General features: G+C 39.7%; 1 non-coding gene across 1 annotated transcript; it reads right to left on the bottom strand.

Annotated features, from left to right (window-relative positions):
* Window positions 1-6,877: 6,877 nt before the first annotated feature.
* LOC148567203 (small nucleolar RNA R71) lies at window positions 6,878-6,985 on the bottom strand. Its single transcript, XR_015881797.1, has one exon. It is a non-coding gene; the product is annotated as a small nucleolar RNA R71 (small nucleolar RNA).
* Between the last annotated feature and the right edge of the window lie 8,197 nt (window positions 6,986-15,182).

The raw sequence follows: 15,182 nt of genomic DNA, 5'->3' as shown, positions 1-15,182 counted from the left end.
CAACGGCGCCAAAAACTTGGTGCACGAATTGTAAATCACACTTTTCACAACTCGTACCACTAACCAGCAAGTGCACTGGGTCGTCCAAGTAATACCTTACGTGAGTAAGGGTCGATCCCACGGAGATTGTCGGCTTGAAGCAAGCTATGGTTATTTTGTAATTATCAGTCAGGAAATTAATAATAAAAATGGTTGGGTTTATGAAAAGTAATTAACATAAAATAAATAATACTTGTTATGCAGTAATGGAGAACAGATTGAGGTTTTGGAGATGCTCTGTCTTCTGAATCTCTACTTTCCTACTGTCTTCTTCTTCACGCACGCAATGCTCCTTCCATGGCAAGCTGTATGTTGGTGGATCACCATTGTCAATGGCTACCATCCATCCTCTCAGTGAAAATGGTCCAAATGCGCTGTCACTGCACGGCTAATCATCTGTCGGTTCTCACTCATGTTGGAATTGAATCCATTGATTCTTTTGCGTCTGTCATTACGCCCAACACTCGCGAGTTTGAAGCTCGTCACAGTCATCCCTTCCCAGATCCTACTCGGAATACCACAGACAAGGTTTAGACTTTCCGGATCTCAGGAATGGCCACCAATAATCTAGCCTATACCCCAAAGACTCTGATCGTGAACCAGGAGGCTAAGAGATACACACTCAAGCTAATGCAGATAGAACGGAGGTGGTTGTTAGGCACGCGTTCATAGGTGAGAATGATGATGAGTGTCACGGATTATCACATTCATCAGGGTGAAGTCCGAGTGAATATCTTAGAATAAAAACAAGCGTGATTGAATGAAAAACAGTAGTAATTGCATTAATTCATCGAAACACAGCAGAGCTCCTCACCCCCAACCATGGGGTTTAGAGACTCATGCCGTCAGAAATACAATGTAAAGTGTAAAAATGTCATGAGGTACATAGTAAGTCTCTAAAAGTTGTTTTTATACTAAACTAGTAGCTAGGGTTGCAGAAAATAAGTAACTAAGTACAGATAGTGCAGAAATCCACTTCCGGGGCCCACTTTGTGTGTGCTTGAGCTGAGCATTGAGCTTTACACGTGTAGAGGCTTCTCTTGGAGTTAAACACCAGGTTGCAGCCTGTTTGTGGCGTTTAACTCTGGTTTGTAACCTGTTTCTGGCGTTTAACTTCAGAATAGGGCAGGAAGTTGGCGTTTGAACGCCTGTTTGCGTCATCAAAACTCGGGCAAAATATGGACTATTATATATTGCTGGAAAGCCCTAAATCTCTACTTTCCAACGCAATTAAGATCGCGCCAATTGAATTTCTATAACTCCAGAAAATTCACTTCGAGTGCAGGGAGGTCAGAATCCAACAGCATCTGCAGTCCTTTTTCAGCTTCTGAATCAGATTTTTGCTCAGGTCCCTCAATTTCAGCCAGAAAATACCTGAGATCACAGAAAAACACACAAACTCATAGTAAAGTCTAGGAATGTGAATTTTTCATAAAAACTAATAAAAACATAGTAAAAACTAACTAAATCATACTAAAAACTACCTAAAAACAATGCCAAAAAGCGTATAAATTATCCGCTCATCACGCACGCATGGATGGCTGATTTCGCAAGCGACGCAGACGCGTCAGGGATGCGTTCGCGTGGGCGTGTTTGTGCCTAAGGCACGCCTCCAGCCATGCTCCCGTGTGACTCTCTGCTTCTTTTCTTCTTTGTTTCGAAAGCACTTATGACGCGTACACGTCAGCGACCCTCGTGCGTCGCGTGCATTTTTTCTTTTATGCAAAATGCAGATGCAAATGCAGACTGTATGCATGAACACTAAGAAAAATAGAATAAAATAAAACTAAGAATAGAAGAAAATGAAATAAAACTAATACTAAAAAAGAACGATCATAACATGGTGGGTTGTCTCCCACCTAGCACTTTTAGTTAAAGTCCTTAAGTTGGACATTTGATGAGCTCCCTGTTATGGTGGCTTGTGCTTGAACTCATCTAGGAATCCCCACCAATGTTTGCAATTCCAATATCCTCCGAGATCCCACACTAGTTGCATAAATCCTTCAAGCAAGTTAAAGCAAGTGACAATGCCCCAAGAGTGTTGATTGCCAGAATGAATTCTGGGGTCCCAAACCTTGCTTTTGCACCCGTCTTCTTGTTGATCATCATTTTTCCACTTGGGTGGTGAACAGTTGGAATTCTTACCGAGACATCCAAATAATTTTCTAGACCCATTCAATTGAGAATTATACTAACCCTTATACTCCAATTTGGAGCATGCAACCATATTGAACCTTGCATGACAATTTTTACCACTAACCATCTCCCTCTTACTCTTATAGCCACAAAGAGCTCTAAGTTGCCCATCCGTCTCAAGCAAAGCATATTCAAGTGAGCTAATTAAGCTTAGAGATGAAAGATTTACCCACTTGAATGAAAGGATGGATGGTGATGGCTTTGGGGGAGAGGTCTCCAACAACCTTGGCAAGGTGATTTCTAGCTCCATTCCCTTGAGCTCTTGATGAGCGGATAATTTATACGCTTTTTGACATTATTTTTAGTATGTTTTTAGTAGGATCTAGTTACTTTTAGGGATGTTTTCATTAGTTTTTATGTTAAATTCACATTTCTGGACTTTACTATGAGTTTGTGTGTTTTTCTGTGATTTCAGGTATTTTCTGGCTGAAATTGAGGGACTTGAGCAAAAATCAGATTCAGAGGTTGAAGAAGGACTGCTGATGCTGTTGGATTCTGACCTCCCTGCACTCAAAGTGGATTTTCTGGAGCTACAAAACTCCAAATGGCGCGCTTCCAATTGCGTTCGAACGTAGACATCCAGGACTTTCCAGCAATATATAATAGTCCATACTTTGGCCAAGAATAGATGACGTAAACTGGCGTTCAAAGCCAGCTTTCTACCCAAATCTGGCGTCCAGCGCCAGAAAAGGAGCCAAAACCAGAGTTGAACGCCCAAACTGGCACAAAAGCTGGCGTTCAACTCCAAGAAAGACCTCTACACGTGCAACACTCAGGCTCAGCCCAAACACACACCAAGTGGGCCCAGGAAGTGGGTTTATGCATCAATTACTTACTCATGTAAACCCTAGTAGCTAGTTTATTATAAATAGGACCTTTTACTATTGTATTTGGCATCTTTGGATTACCTTATGATCCTTTGATCACGTTTTAGGGGGCTGGCCATCTCAGCCATGCCTGGACCTTCACTTATATATTTTTAACGGTAGAGTTTCTACACTCCATAGATTAAGGTGTGGAGCTCTGCTGTTCCTCAAATATTAATGCAAAGTACTACTGTTTTCTATTCAATTCTTCTTATTTCGCTTCTAAGATATCCATTCGCACCAAAGAACGTGATGAAGGTGATGATTATGTGTGACGCTCATTATCCTTCTCCCTTATGAACGCGTGCCTAACAAACACTTCCGTTCTACATGAAATAAGCTAGAATGAATATCTCTTAGATCTCCCAACCAGAATCTTCGTGGCGTAAGCTAGAATGATGGCGGCATTCAAGAGAATCCGGAAGGTCTAAACCTTTTATGTGGTATTCCGAGTAGGATTCAATGATTGAATGACTGTGACGAGCTCCTAACTCGCGATTGCAGGGCATTAGTGACAGACGCAAAAGGATAGTAAATCCTATTCCAGCATGATCGAGAACCGACAGATGAATAGCCGTGCCGTGACAGGGTGTGTGAGCATATTATTCACTGAGAGGATAAGATGAAGCCATTTACAAGGGTGATGCCTCCAGACGATTAGCCGTGTCGTGACAGGGCATTGGATCATTTTCCCGAGAGATGACCGAAAGTAGCCATTGACAGTGGTGATGTATCACATAAAGCCAGCCATGGAAAGGAGTAAGACTAATTGGATGAAGATAGCAGGAAAGCAGAGGTTCAGAGGAACGAAAGCATCTCCATTCGCTTATCTGAAATTCCTACCAATGAATTACATAAGTATCTCTATCCCTATTCTATTATATAATATTCGAAAACACCATTATCACTTTATATCCGCCTAACTGAGATTTGCAAGGTGACCATAGCTTGCTTCATACCGACAATCTCCGTGGGATTCGACCCTTACTCACGTAAGGTATTACTTGGACGACCCGGTGCACTTGCTGGTTAGTTGTATCGAAGTTGTGAACCATGGTATTGGCACCATATTCTTGGTGCCATTGCCAGGGAAAGAAAGAGCCATGAATTCTACATAATCAAAGTGTAATCACGATTGCGCGTACCAAGTTGCTCACGTTGCCAGGGATTGTTTGAGCCTGGACATCACAATTTCGTGCACCAAGTTTTTGGCGCCGTTGCCGGAGACTTAATTGTTCCTGTTTGGCGCCAAGAATCGTCTGAGATCCCAATCCCGGCAACAACACCAAGTTTTTGGCGCCGTTGCCGGGGATTGTTCGAGTTTGGACAACTGACGGTTCATCTTGTTGCTCAGATTAGGTAATTTTCTTTTTATTTTATTTTCAAAAATTTTTTCAAAAATATTTCTAAAATTTTCTCATCTGTTTTCGAAAAAAAAAATTATTTAATAATAAAAATAATGTTTTCAAAAATAAATTATTCTATGGCTTCAAAATTTTTAAGAATGAATTCTAGTGTTTCATGAAGCATATGAAGCCTGGCTGGCTGTAAAGCCATGTCTAAATTCTTTTGGACTGAGGCTTCCTAATCATCATCACAAGAGCAAGCTAGTTGTTGCCAATAAAATTTGCTGTTGTATGCATGAGAGGTATCTGCTGAAGCTTGGCTGGCCATTGGCCATGTCTAGTGTTTTGGACTGGAGCTTTCATTGAAAGCTTGGCTGGCTAGTGAGCCATGTCTAGTTCCTGGACTGAAGCTTTAGACTAAGAATGCAAGATTCCTGGAATTCATGTTAAAAATTTTGGAATCCTTATTTTTTTCTCTTTCATATAATTTTTGAAAAAAAATCCAAAAAAATTTTTAGAAAATCAAAAAAAAAAATCAATCAAAAATATTTTGTGTTTCTTGTTTTGAGTCTTGAGTCATATCATAAGTTTGGTGTCACTTGCATATGCATCTTGCATTTTTCGAAAATTTTATGCATTCATAGTGTTCTTCATGATCTTCAAGTTGTTCTTGGTAAGTCTTCTTGTTTGATCTTGATGTTTTCTTGTTTTGTGTCTTTTCATGTTTATCATATGCATTCTTGAATTCTTAGTGTCTAAGCATTAAAGAATTCTAAGTTTGGTGTCTTGCATGTTTTCTTTGCATTAAAAATTTTTCAAAAATATGTTCTTGATGTTCATCTTGACATTCAAAGTGTTCTTGGTGTTCATCTTGACATTCATATCATTCATGCATGCATTCATTGTTTTGATCTAAAAATTTCATGCATTGCATAATTTTCATGTTTTTCATAAAAATTTCAAAAAAAATCAAAAAAATATCTTTCCCTTTTTCTCTCATCAAATTCGAAAATTTGAATTGACTTTTTCAAAAAATTTTAAAATCAAATTGTTTCTCATGAAGTCAAATCAAATTTTCAATTTGAAAATCTTATCTTTTTCAAAATCTTTTTCAAAAATCAAATCTTTTTCAAAATTCTTAGTTATTTTCAAAAATTCCAAAAATATTTTTTAAAAATCTTTTTCTTATTTTTGTATTAAATTTTCGAAAATAACATAAACAATTAATGTTTTGATTCAAAAATTTCAAGTTTGTTACTTACTTGTTAAGAAAGATTCAAACTTTAAGTTCTAGAATCATATCTTGTGATTTCTTGTGAATCAAGTCATTAATTGTGATTTTAAAAATTCAAATCTTTTTCAAAAACTAATTTTTATCATATCTTTTTAAAAATATCTTCTTATCTTATCTTTTTCAAAAAATTTGATTTCAAAATATCTTCTCTAACTTCCTAACTTCCTATCTTTTCAAAATTTGTTTCAACTAACTAACTAACTTTTTGTTTGTTTCTTAACTTTTTCAAAACTACCTAACTAACTCTCTCTCTCTCATTTTCGAATATATTTTCCCCCTTTTTCAAAATTTCTTTTTTAATTTATTAATTATTTTATTTTTTAAATCTTAATTTTCGAAAATCACTAACATTTTTCAAAAACTATTTTCAAAAATCACTAACTCCTTTTCAAAATTAATTTTTGAAAATTCCCTCCTTCTCTCTCATCTTATTTTATTTATTTATTCATCTACTAACATCTCTTCCTCACATCATCACCAAATTCGAACCCCCTCCTCTATCTGTGTTCGAATTTCTTCTTCTTTTCTTCTACTAACAATAAGGATCCTCTTTACTGTGACATAGAGGATTCCTCTTTTTTTCTTTTTCTCTCCTCTTTCTTATGAGCAGGGACAGAGAAAAAGGCATTCTTGTTGAAGCTGATCCAGAACCTGAAAGGACTCTGAAGAGAAAATTAAGAGAAGCTAAATTACAACAATCCAGAGACAACTTAATTGAAAATTTCGAACAAGTAAAGGAGATGGCAGCCGAACCCAACAACAATGCAAGGAGAATGCTTGGTGACTTTACTGCACCAAATTCCAATTTACACGGAAGAAGCATCTCCATTCCTGCCATTGGAGCAAACAACTTTGAGCTGAAACCTCAATTAGTTTCTCTGATGCAGCAGAACTGCAAGTTTCATGGACTTCCATCTGAAGATCCTTTTAAGTTCTTAACTGAATTCTTGCAGATATGTGATACTGTTAAGACTAATGGAGTAGATCCTGAAGTCTACAGGCTCATCCTTTTCCCTTTTGCTGTAAGAGACAGAGCTAGATTATGGTTGGATTCTCAACCCAAAGACAGCCTGAACTCTTGGGATAAGCTGGTCACGGCTTTCTTAGCCAAGTACTTTCCTCCTCAAAAGCTGAGCAAGCTTAGAGCTGATGTTCAAACCTTCAGACAGAAAGAAGGTGAATCCCTCTATGAAGCTTGGGAAAGATACAAACAGTTGACCAAAAAGTGTCCTTCTGACATGCTTTCAGAATGGACCATCCTGGATATATTCTATGATGGTTTATCTGAGCTATCAAAGATGTCACTGGACACTTCTGCAGGTGGATCCATCCACCTAAAGAAAACGCCTGCAGAAGCTCAAGAACTCATTGACATGGTTGCTAATAACCAGTTCATGTACACTTCTGAAAGGAATCCTGTGAGTAATGGGACGCCTATGAAGAAGGGAGTTCTTGAAGTTGATACTCTGAATGCCATATTGGCTCAGAATAAAATATTGACTCAGCAAGTCAATATGATCTCTCAGAGTCTGAATGGAATGCAAGCTACATCCAACAGTACTCAAGAGGCTTCTTATGAAGAAGAAGCTTATGATCCTGAGAACCCTGCAATAGCAGAGGTGAATTACTTAGGTGAACCTTATGGAAACACCTATAACTCATCATGGAGAAATCATCCAAATTTCTCATGGAAGGATCAAAAGCCTCAACAAGGCTTTAATAATGGTGGAAGAAACAGGTTTAGCAATAGCAAGCCTTTTCCATCATCAACTCAGCAACAGACAGAGAACTCTGAACAAAATGCTTCTAATTTAGCAAACTTAGTCTCTGATCTATCCAAGGCCACTGTAAGTTTCATGAATGAAACAAGGTCTTCCATTAGAAATTTAGAAGCACAAGTGGGCCAGCTGAGTAAAAGGATCACTGAAATCCCTCCCAGTACTCTCCCAAGCAATACAGAAGAGAATCCAAAAGGAGAGTGCAAGGCCATTGACATAAGCAAAATGGCCGAACCCAATGAGGGAGAGGAGGACGTGAATCCCAAGGAGGAAGACCTCCTGGGACGTCCAGTGATCAATAAGGAGCTTCCCTCTGAGGAACAAAAGGACTCTGAGGCTCATCTAGAGACCATAGAGATTCCATTGAACCTCCTTATGCCCTTCATGAGCTCTGATGAGTATTCCTCTTCTGAAGAGAATGAGGATGTCACTGAAGAGCAAACTGCCAAGTTTCTTGGTGCAATCATGAAGCTGAATGCCAAATTATTTGGCATTGATACTTGGGAAGTTGAACCTCCGTTGTTCATCAATGAACTAAGTGATCTGGATCAACTGATATTACCTCAGAAGAGACAGGATCCTGGAAAGTTCATAATACCCTGTACCATAGGCACCATGATCTTTAAGGCTCTGTGTGACCTTGGTTCAGGAATAAACCTCATGCCCCTCTCTGTAATAGAGAAACTGGAAATCTATGGGGTGCAAGCTGCTAAAATCTCACTAGAGATGGCAGACAGCTCAAGAAAACAAGCTTATGGACAAGTAGAAGATGTATTAGTAAAGGTTGAGGGCCTTTACATACCTACTGATTTCATAGTCCTGGATACTGGAAAGGAAGAGGATGAATCCATCATCCTAGGAAGACCTTTCCTGGCCACAGCAAGAGCTGTGATTGATGTTGACAGAGGTGAAATAGTCCTTCAATGGAATGAGAACTCCCTTGTGTTTAAAACTCAAAGATCTCCCTCTGCAACCATAGAGAGGAAGCAGAAAAAACTTCTCTCAAAGCAGAGTCAACCAGAGCCCCCACAGTCAAACTCTAAGTTTGGTGTTGGGAGGCCACAACCAAACTCTAAGTTTGGTGTTGAACTCCCATATCCAAAGTCTAAGTTTGGTGTTGGAGAGTCTCAACAAAGCTCTACACATCTGTGAGACTCCATGAGAGCCCACTGTCAAGGTATTGACATTAAAGAAGCGCTTGTTGGGAGGCAACCCAATGTTTATCTAATTCTTATTTTTATTGTTTTTCATGTTTTCTTAGGTTCATAATCATGTGGAGTCACAAAATAAATATAAAAATTGAAAACGGAATCAAAAACAGCAGAAGAAAAATCACACCCTGGAGGAGCATCTGTCTGGCGTTCAGCGCCAGAACAGAGCATGGTTCTGGCGTTCAACGCCAGAAATGGCACACAAATGGGCGTTGAACGCCCAAAATGGCCACCAACCTGGCGCTGAACGCCCAGAGTTGGGTACAAAGGCATTTTTACATGCCTAATGGGTGCAGGGATGTAAATCCTTGAGCACCTCAGGATCTGTGGACCCCACAGGATCCCCACCTACCTCCACTCACTTCTTCTCACCACTTTCTTTCACACAACCCCATAAACACTCTTCCCCAAAAACCCTTCACCAATCACCTCAAACTCTCTTCCCCATCACCTCTTCACCACTCACATCCATCCACTCTTCCCCATAAACCTACCTCATAAACTCCACCTACCTTCAAAATTCAAAACCAATTTCCCACCCAAACCCACCCATATGGCCGAACTTTAACCCCCCCTTCCTTCCCTATATAAAGACCTCCATTCTTCATCAAATTCACACAACACATCCCTCTACACTCCTCTTGGCCGAAACCACATCTCCCTCTCCCTCTCCATATTTCTTCTTCTTCTTCTTCTATTCTTTTGTTTATTGCTCGAGGGCGAGCAATATTCTAAGTTTGGTGTGGTAAAAGCATAGCTTTTTTGTTTTTCTATTACCATTGATGGCATCTAAGACCGGAGAATCCTCTAGAAGAGGGAAAGGGAAGACAAAAGCTTCCACATCCGAGTCATGGGAGATGGAAAGGTTCATCTCCAAAGCCCATCAAGACCACTTCTATGATGTTGTGGCCAAGAAGAAGGTGATCCCTGAGGTCCCTTTTAAACTCAAAAGAAATGAGTATCCGGAGATCCGACATGAAATCCAAAGAAGAGGTTGGGAAGTTCTAACAAATCCCATCCAACAAGTCGGCATCCTAATGGTTCAAGAGTTCTATGCCAATGCATGGATCACCAAGAACCATGATCAAAGTAAGAACCCGGATCCAAAGAACTATGTTACAATGTTTCGGGGGAAATACTTAGATTTTAGTCCGGAGAATGTGAGGTTGGCGTTCAACTTGCCATACATGGAAGAGAACGCACGCCCCTACACAAGGAGAGTCAACTTTGATCAAAGGTTGGACCAAGTCCTTATGGACATATGTGTAGAAGGAGCTCAATGGAAGATTGACTCCAAAGGCAAGCCGGTTCAACTAAGAAGATTGGACCTCAAGCCTATAGCTAGAGGATGGTTGGAGTTTATTCAATGCTCAATCATTCCCACTAGCAACCGGTTTGAAGTCACTATAGACCGGGCCATCATGATCCATAGCATCATGATTGGAGAAGAGGTGGAAGTTCATGAAATTATACCTCAAGAACTCTACAAGGTGGCTGACAAGTCCTCCACTATGGCAAGGTTAGCCTTCCCTCACCTCATTTGCCATCTATGTTACTCAGCTGGAGCTTTCATAGAAGGAGACATTCCTATTAAGGAAGAGAAGCCCATCACTAAGAAAAAGATGGAGCAAGCAAGAGAGCCCATTCATGGAGCTCAAGAGGCGCAGGAAGCTCATCACCATGAGATCCCGGAGATGCCTCAAATGCACTTTCCTCCACAAAACTATTGGGAGCAAATCAACACCTCCCTAGAAGAATTGAGTTCCAATATGGGACAACTAAGGGTGGAACATCAAGAGCACTCCATCATGCTTCATGAAATAAGAGAAGATCAAAAAGCAATGAGGGAGGAGCAACAAAGACAAGGAAGAGACATAGAAGAGCTTAAGGACATCATTGGTTCCTCAATAAGGAAATGCCACCATCACTAAGGTGGATTCATTCCTTGTTCTTATTTCTTCTGTTTTCGTTTTCTATGTTATGTGCTTGTCTATGTTTTTGTCTTCATTACATGATCATTAGTAGTAGTAACTATGTCTTAAAGTTATAAATGTCGTATGAATCCATCACCTCTCTTAAATAAAAAATGTTTTAATTCAAAAGAACAAGAAGTACATGAGTTTCGAATTTATCCTTGAACTTAGCTTAATTATATTGATGTGGTGACAATGCTTCTTGTTTTCTGAATGTATGCTTGAACAGTGCATATGTCTTTTGAAGTTGTTGTTTAAGAATGTTAAATATGTTGGCTCTTGAAAGAATGATGACTAGGAAACATGTTATTTGATAATCTGAAAAATCATAAAAATGATTCTTGAAGCAAGAAAAAGCAGCAAAGAACAAAGCTTGCAGAAAAAAAAATAGGCAAAAAAAAAATAGAAAGAAAAAGAAAAAGCAAGCAGAAAAAGCCAATAACCCTTAAAACCAAAAGGCAAGGGCAAATAAAAAGGATCCCAAGGCTTTGAGCATCAGTGGATAGGAGGGCCTAAAGGAATAAAATCCTGGTCTAAGCAGCTAAACCAAGCTGTCCCTATCCATGTGCTTGTGGCGTGTAGGTGTCAAGTGAAAACTTGAGACTGAGCGGTTAAAGTCAAGGTCCAAAGCAAAAAAAAAAAGAGAGTGTGCTTTAAGAACCCTGGACACCTCTAATTGGGGACTTTAGCAAAGCTGAGTCACAATCTGGAAAGGTTCACCCAATTATGTGTCTGTGGCATTTATGTATCCGGTGGTAATACTGGAAAACAAAGTGCTTAGGGCCACGGCCAAGACTCATAAAGAAGCTGTGTTCAAGAATCATCATACTGAACTAGGAGAGTCAATAACACTATTCGAAATCTGAAGTTCCTATAGATGCCAATCATTCTGAACCTCAATGGATAAAGTGAGATGCCAAAACTATTCAAGAGGCAAAAAAGCTATAAGTCCCGCTCATATGATTAAAGCTCTGTTTCATTGATAGTTTGGAATTTATAGTATATTCTCTTCTTTTTATCCTATTTGATTTTCAGTTGCTTAGGGACAAGCAACAATTTAAGTTTGGTGTTGTGATGAGCGGATAATTTATACGCTTTTTGACATTATTTTTAGTATATTTTTAGTAGGATCTAGTTACTTTTAGGGATGTTTTCATTAGTTTTTATGTTAAATTCACATTTCTGGACTTTACTATGAGTTTGTGTGTTTTTCTGTGATTTCAGGTATTTTCTGGCTGAAATTGAGGGACTTGAGCAAAAATCAGATTCAGAGGTTGAAAAAGGACTGCTGATGCTGTTGGATTCTGACCTCCCTGCACTCAAAGTAGATTTTCTGGAGCTACAGAACTCCAAATGGCGCGCTTCCAATTGCGTTGGAAAGTAGACATCCAGGGCTTTCCCGCAATATATAATAGTCTATACTTTGGCCAAGAATAGACGACGTAAACTGGCGTTCAACGCCAGCTTTCTACCCAAATCTGGCGTCCAGCGCCAGAAAAGGAGCCAAAACCAGAGTTGAACGCCCAAACTGGCACAAAAGCTGGCGTTCAACTCCAAGAAGGACCTCTACACGTGCAAAACTCAGGCTCAGCCCAAACACACACCAAGTGGGCCCAGGAAGTGGGTTTATGCATCAATTACTTACTCATGTAAACCCTAGTAGCTAGTTTATTATAAATAGGACCTTTTACTATTGTATTTGGCATCTTTGGATTACCTTATGATCCTTTGATCACGTTTTAGGGGGCTGGCCATCTCGGCCATGCCTGGACCTTCACTTATGTATTTTTAACGGTAGAGTTTCTACACTCCATAGATTAAGGTGTGGAGCTCTGCTGTTCCTCAAAGATTAATGCAAAGTACTACTGTTTTCTATTCAATTCTTCTTATTTCGCTTCTAAGATATCCATTCGCACCCAAGAACGTGATGAAGGTGATGATTATGTGTGACGCTCATCATCCTTCTCCCTTATGAACGCGTGCCTGACAAACACTTCCGTTCTACATGAAATAAGCTAGAATGAATATCTCTTAGATCTCCCAACCAGAATCTTCGTGGCGTAAGCTAGAATGATGGCGGCATTCAAGAGAATCCGAAAGGTCTAAACCTTGTCTGTGGTATTCCGAGTAGGATTCAATGATTGAATGACTGTGACGAGCTCCTAACTCGCGATTGCAGGGCGTTAGTGACAAACGCAAAAGGATAGTAAATCCTATTCCAGCATGATCGAGAACCGACAGATGAATAGCCGTGCCGTGACAGGATGCGTGAGCATATTATTCACTGAGAGGATAAGATGAAGCCATTGATAAGGGTGATGCCTCCAGACGATTAGCCGTGCCGTGACAGGACATTGGATCATTTTCCCGAGAGATGACCGAAAGTAGCCATTGACAGTGGTGATGTATCACATAAAGCCAGCCATGGAAAGGAGTAAGACTGATTGGATGAAGATAGCAGGAAAACAGAGGTTCAGAGGAACGAAAGCATCTCCATTCGCTTATCTGAAATTCCTACCAATGAATTACATAACTATCTCTATCCCTATTCTATTATATAATATTCGAAAACACCATTATCACTTTATATCCGCCTGACTGAGATTTGCAAGGTGACCATAGCTTGCTTCATACCGACAATCTCCGTGGGATTCGACCCTTACTCACGTAAGGTATTACTTGGACGACCCGGTGCACTTGCTGGTTAGTTGTATCGAAGTTGTGAACCATGGTATTGGCACCATGTTCTTGGTGCCATTGCCAGGGAAAGAAAGAGCCATGAATTCTACATAACCAAAGCGTAATCACGATTGCGCGTACCAAGTTGCTCACGTTGCCAGGGATTGTTTGAGCCTGGACATCACAATTTCGTGCACCAGCTCTTCCTTGACAACTTCCACCTCCTTGCAAGATTCTTCAATTTTAACCTCTTCCTCTTGGTAGCCTTCTTCCAATTTGATCTCTTCTTCATTGTTTACCAAGGGCATGGGAGGTTGTGCTTCTTCTTCTTTAATCTCCATGTCAAGTCCAATGGGAGAGGATTCAAATGTAGATAAGAATTCATCAATGATTGAATCCATCTCTTGATCATCCCCTTCAAAGTCTTTAACCATGATATGCCTTGGAGGTTGTACACCCTCCTCAACATCAAATTCAAACTCCTTAGAAGGGGGCTCTATGACTGGGCTTTCCCATGGACGTTCCGCATCTCCTAAGTCTTCGACCACTTCTTCTTCTTCGATAATTCCGGCTTCCTCCACTTGTTCCAATACAAAGTCATGCTCTTTACTGTCCACCGGAGTTTCTAGTGTCTCCTTCATGCTACGTTCTTCATTAGATTCTCCACATGAAGCCATGGGGGTTCCTTGAGTGTCCGAATGTCGGGAAGCTAATTGATTTATCGCTTGCTCCAGTTGATGAAGGGTTGCATGAAATTGATCTACTGTTTCCTTGAGGCGAGCCTGTGATTCTTGGGTCGATGGATATGGACATGGTGCATATGGAAGTGGTGGTTCTTGGGGGTAATTGGATTGAAATTGGGGTGGATAAGGGTTAGGGTCATATGGAGGTGAATGGTTGTGATTGGCTTGTGAGTATGGTGGTTTGAAGCTATGTTGAGGAGGTGGTTCATAGGCATATGATAGGGCTTGTTGGTAACTACAAGGGGGTCCACCATATCTATCATCTTGGTACGTACCTCGGAATGGTTCTTGACCATAGTAATTTGGTAGAGGTTGGTTGTCACGAAAAGGTCCACCATAACTATTGTCTTGGCATGCATTGTAGGATGGTCATTGTCCATGGTACCTTGGAAGGTGTTGTTGCCGAAAGGGTTGATCAGATCCTCGTGGCTCCTTCCATCTTTGATTGTTTTGACCTTGATGCATGTTCCTGTTATAGCTTCCATTCCTTACAACAACATTGGAACCAAACTTACAGCTAGAGGGGTGAGAACTCATAGTAGCAATTAAAGACAAAAATTAATAAAAATTAATGAAAATAAACTCCTAAAACTAGAAACACTAACAAAGAAACGAAAAAGCAAAATTATTTACAATAACCAATAATAAGGCACACGTTTATAATTCCCCGACAACGATGCCATTTTGACAAGAGGACTCTTGCTAGTAAAGAATTTTCACAAATAAATTTCCGTTGTAAGTATAGTTTCTAAACCAACAAAGAATCCTTTCGTACAAAAGTTTTGGTTGTCATAAGTAACAAAACCCAATAAAATTTATAACCGAAGTATTTAAAACATCGGGTCGTCTTCTCAAGGAATTGCAGGGAAGTATGATTTATTATTGGTTATGGAATAAGGTATGTTTTTGGGTTTTTGAAATAAGAAACAAGTAATTTAAATGGCAAGAAAAATAAATTAATAATTATAAAAACTCTTGGCAAGATATGAGAACTGGAAATCCCATCCTAGTTATCCTTATCAAGTGTGATGAGAATTGTTATTGCTCCCACTTAGTT

This window comes from Arachis ipaensis, chromosome B4, assembly GCF_059453495.1.
Source record: "Arachis ipaensis isolate K30076 ecotype BB chromosome B4, ASM5945349v1, whole genome shotgun sequence".
Lineage (NCBI taxonomy): Eukaryota > Viridiplantae > Streptophyta > Magnoliopsida > Fabales > Fabaceae > Arachis > Arachis ipaensis.
This window is presented reverse-complemented; position numbering and strand designations above follow the sequence as displayed.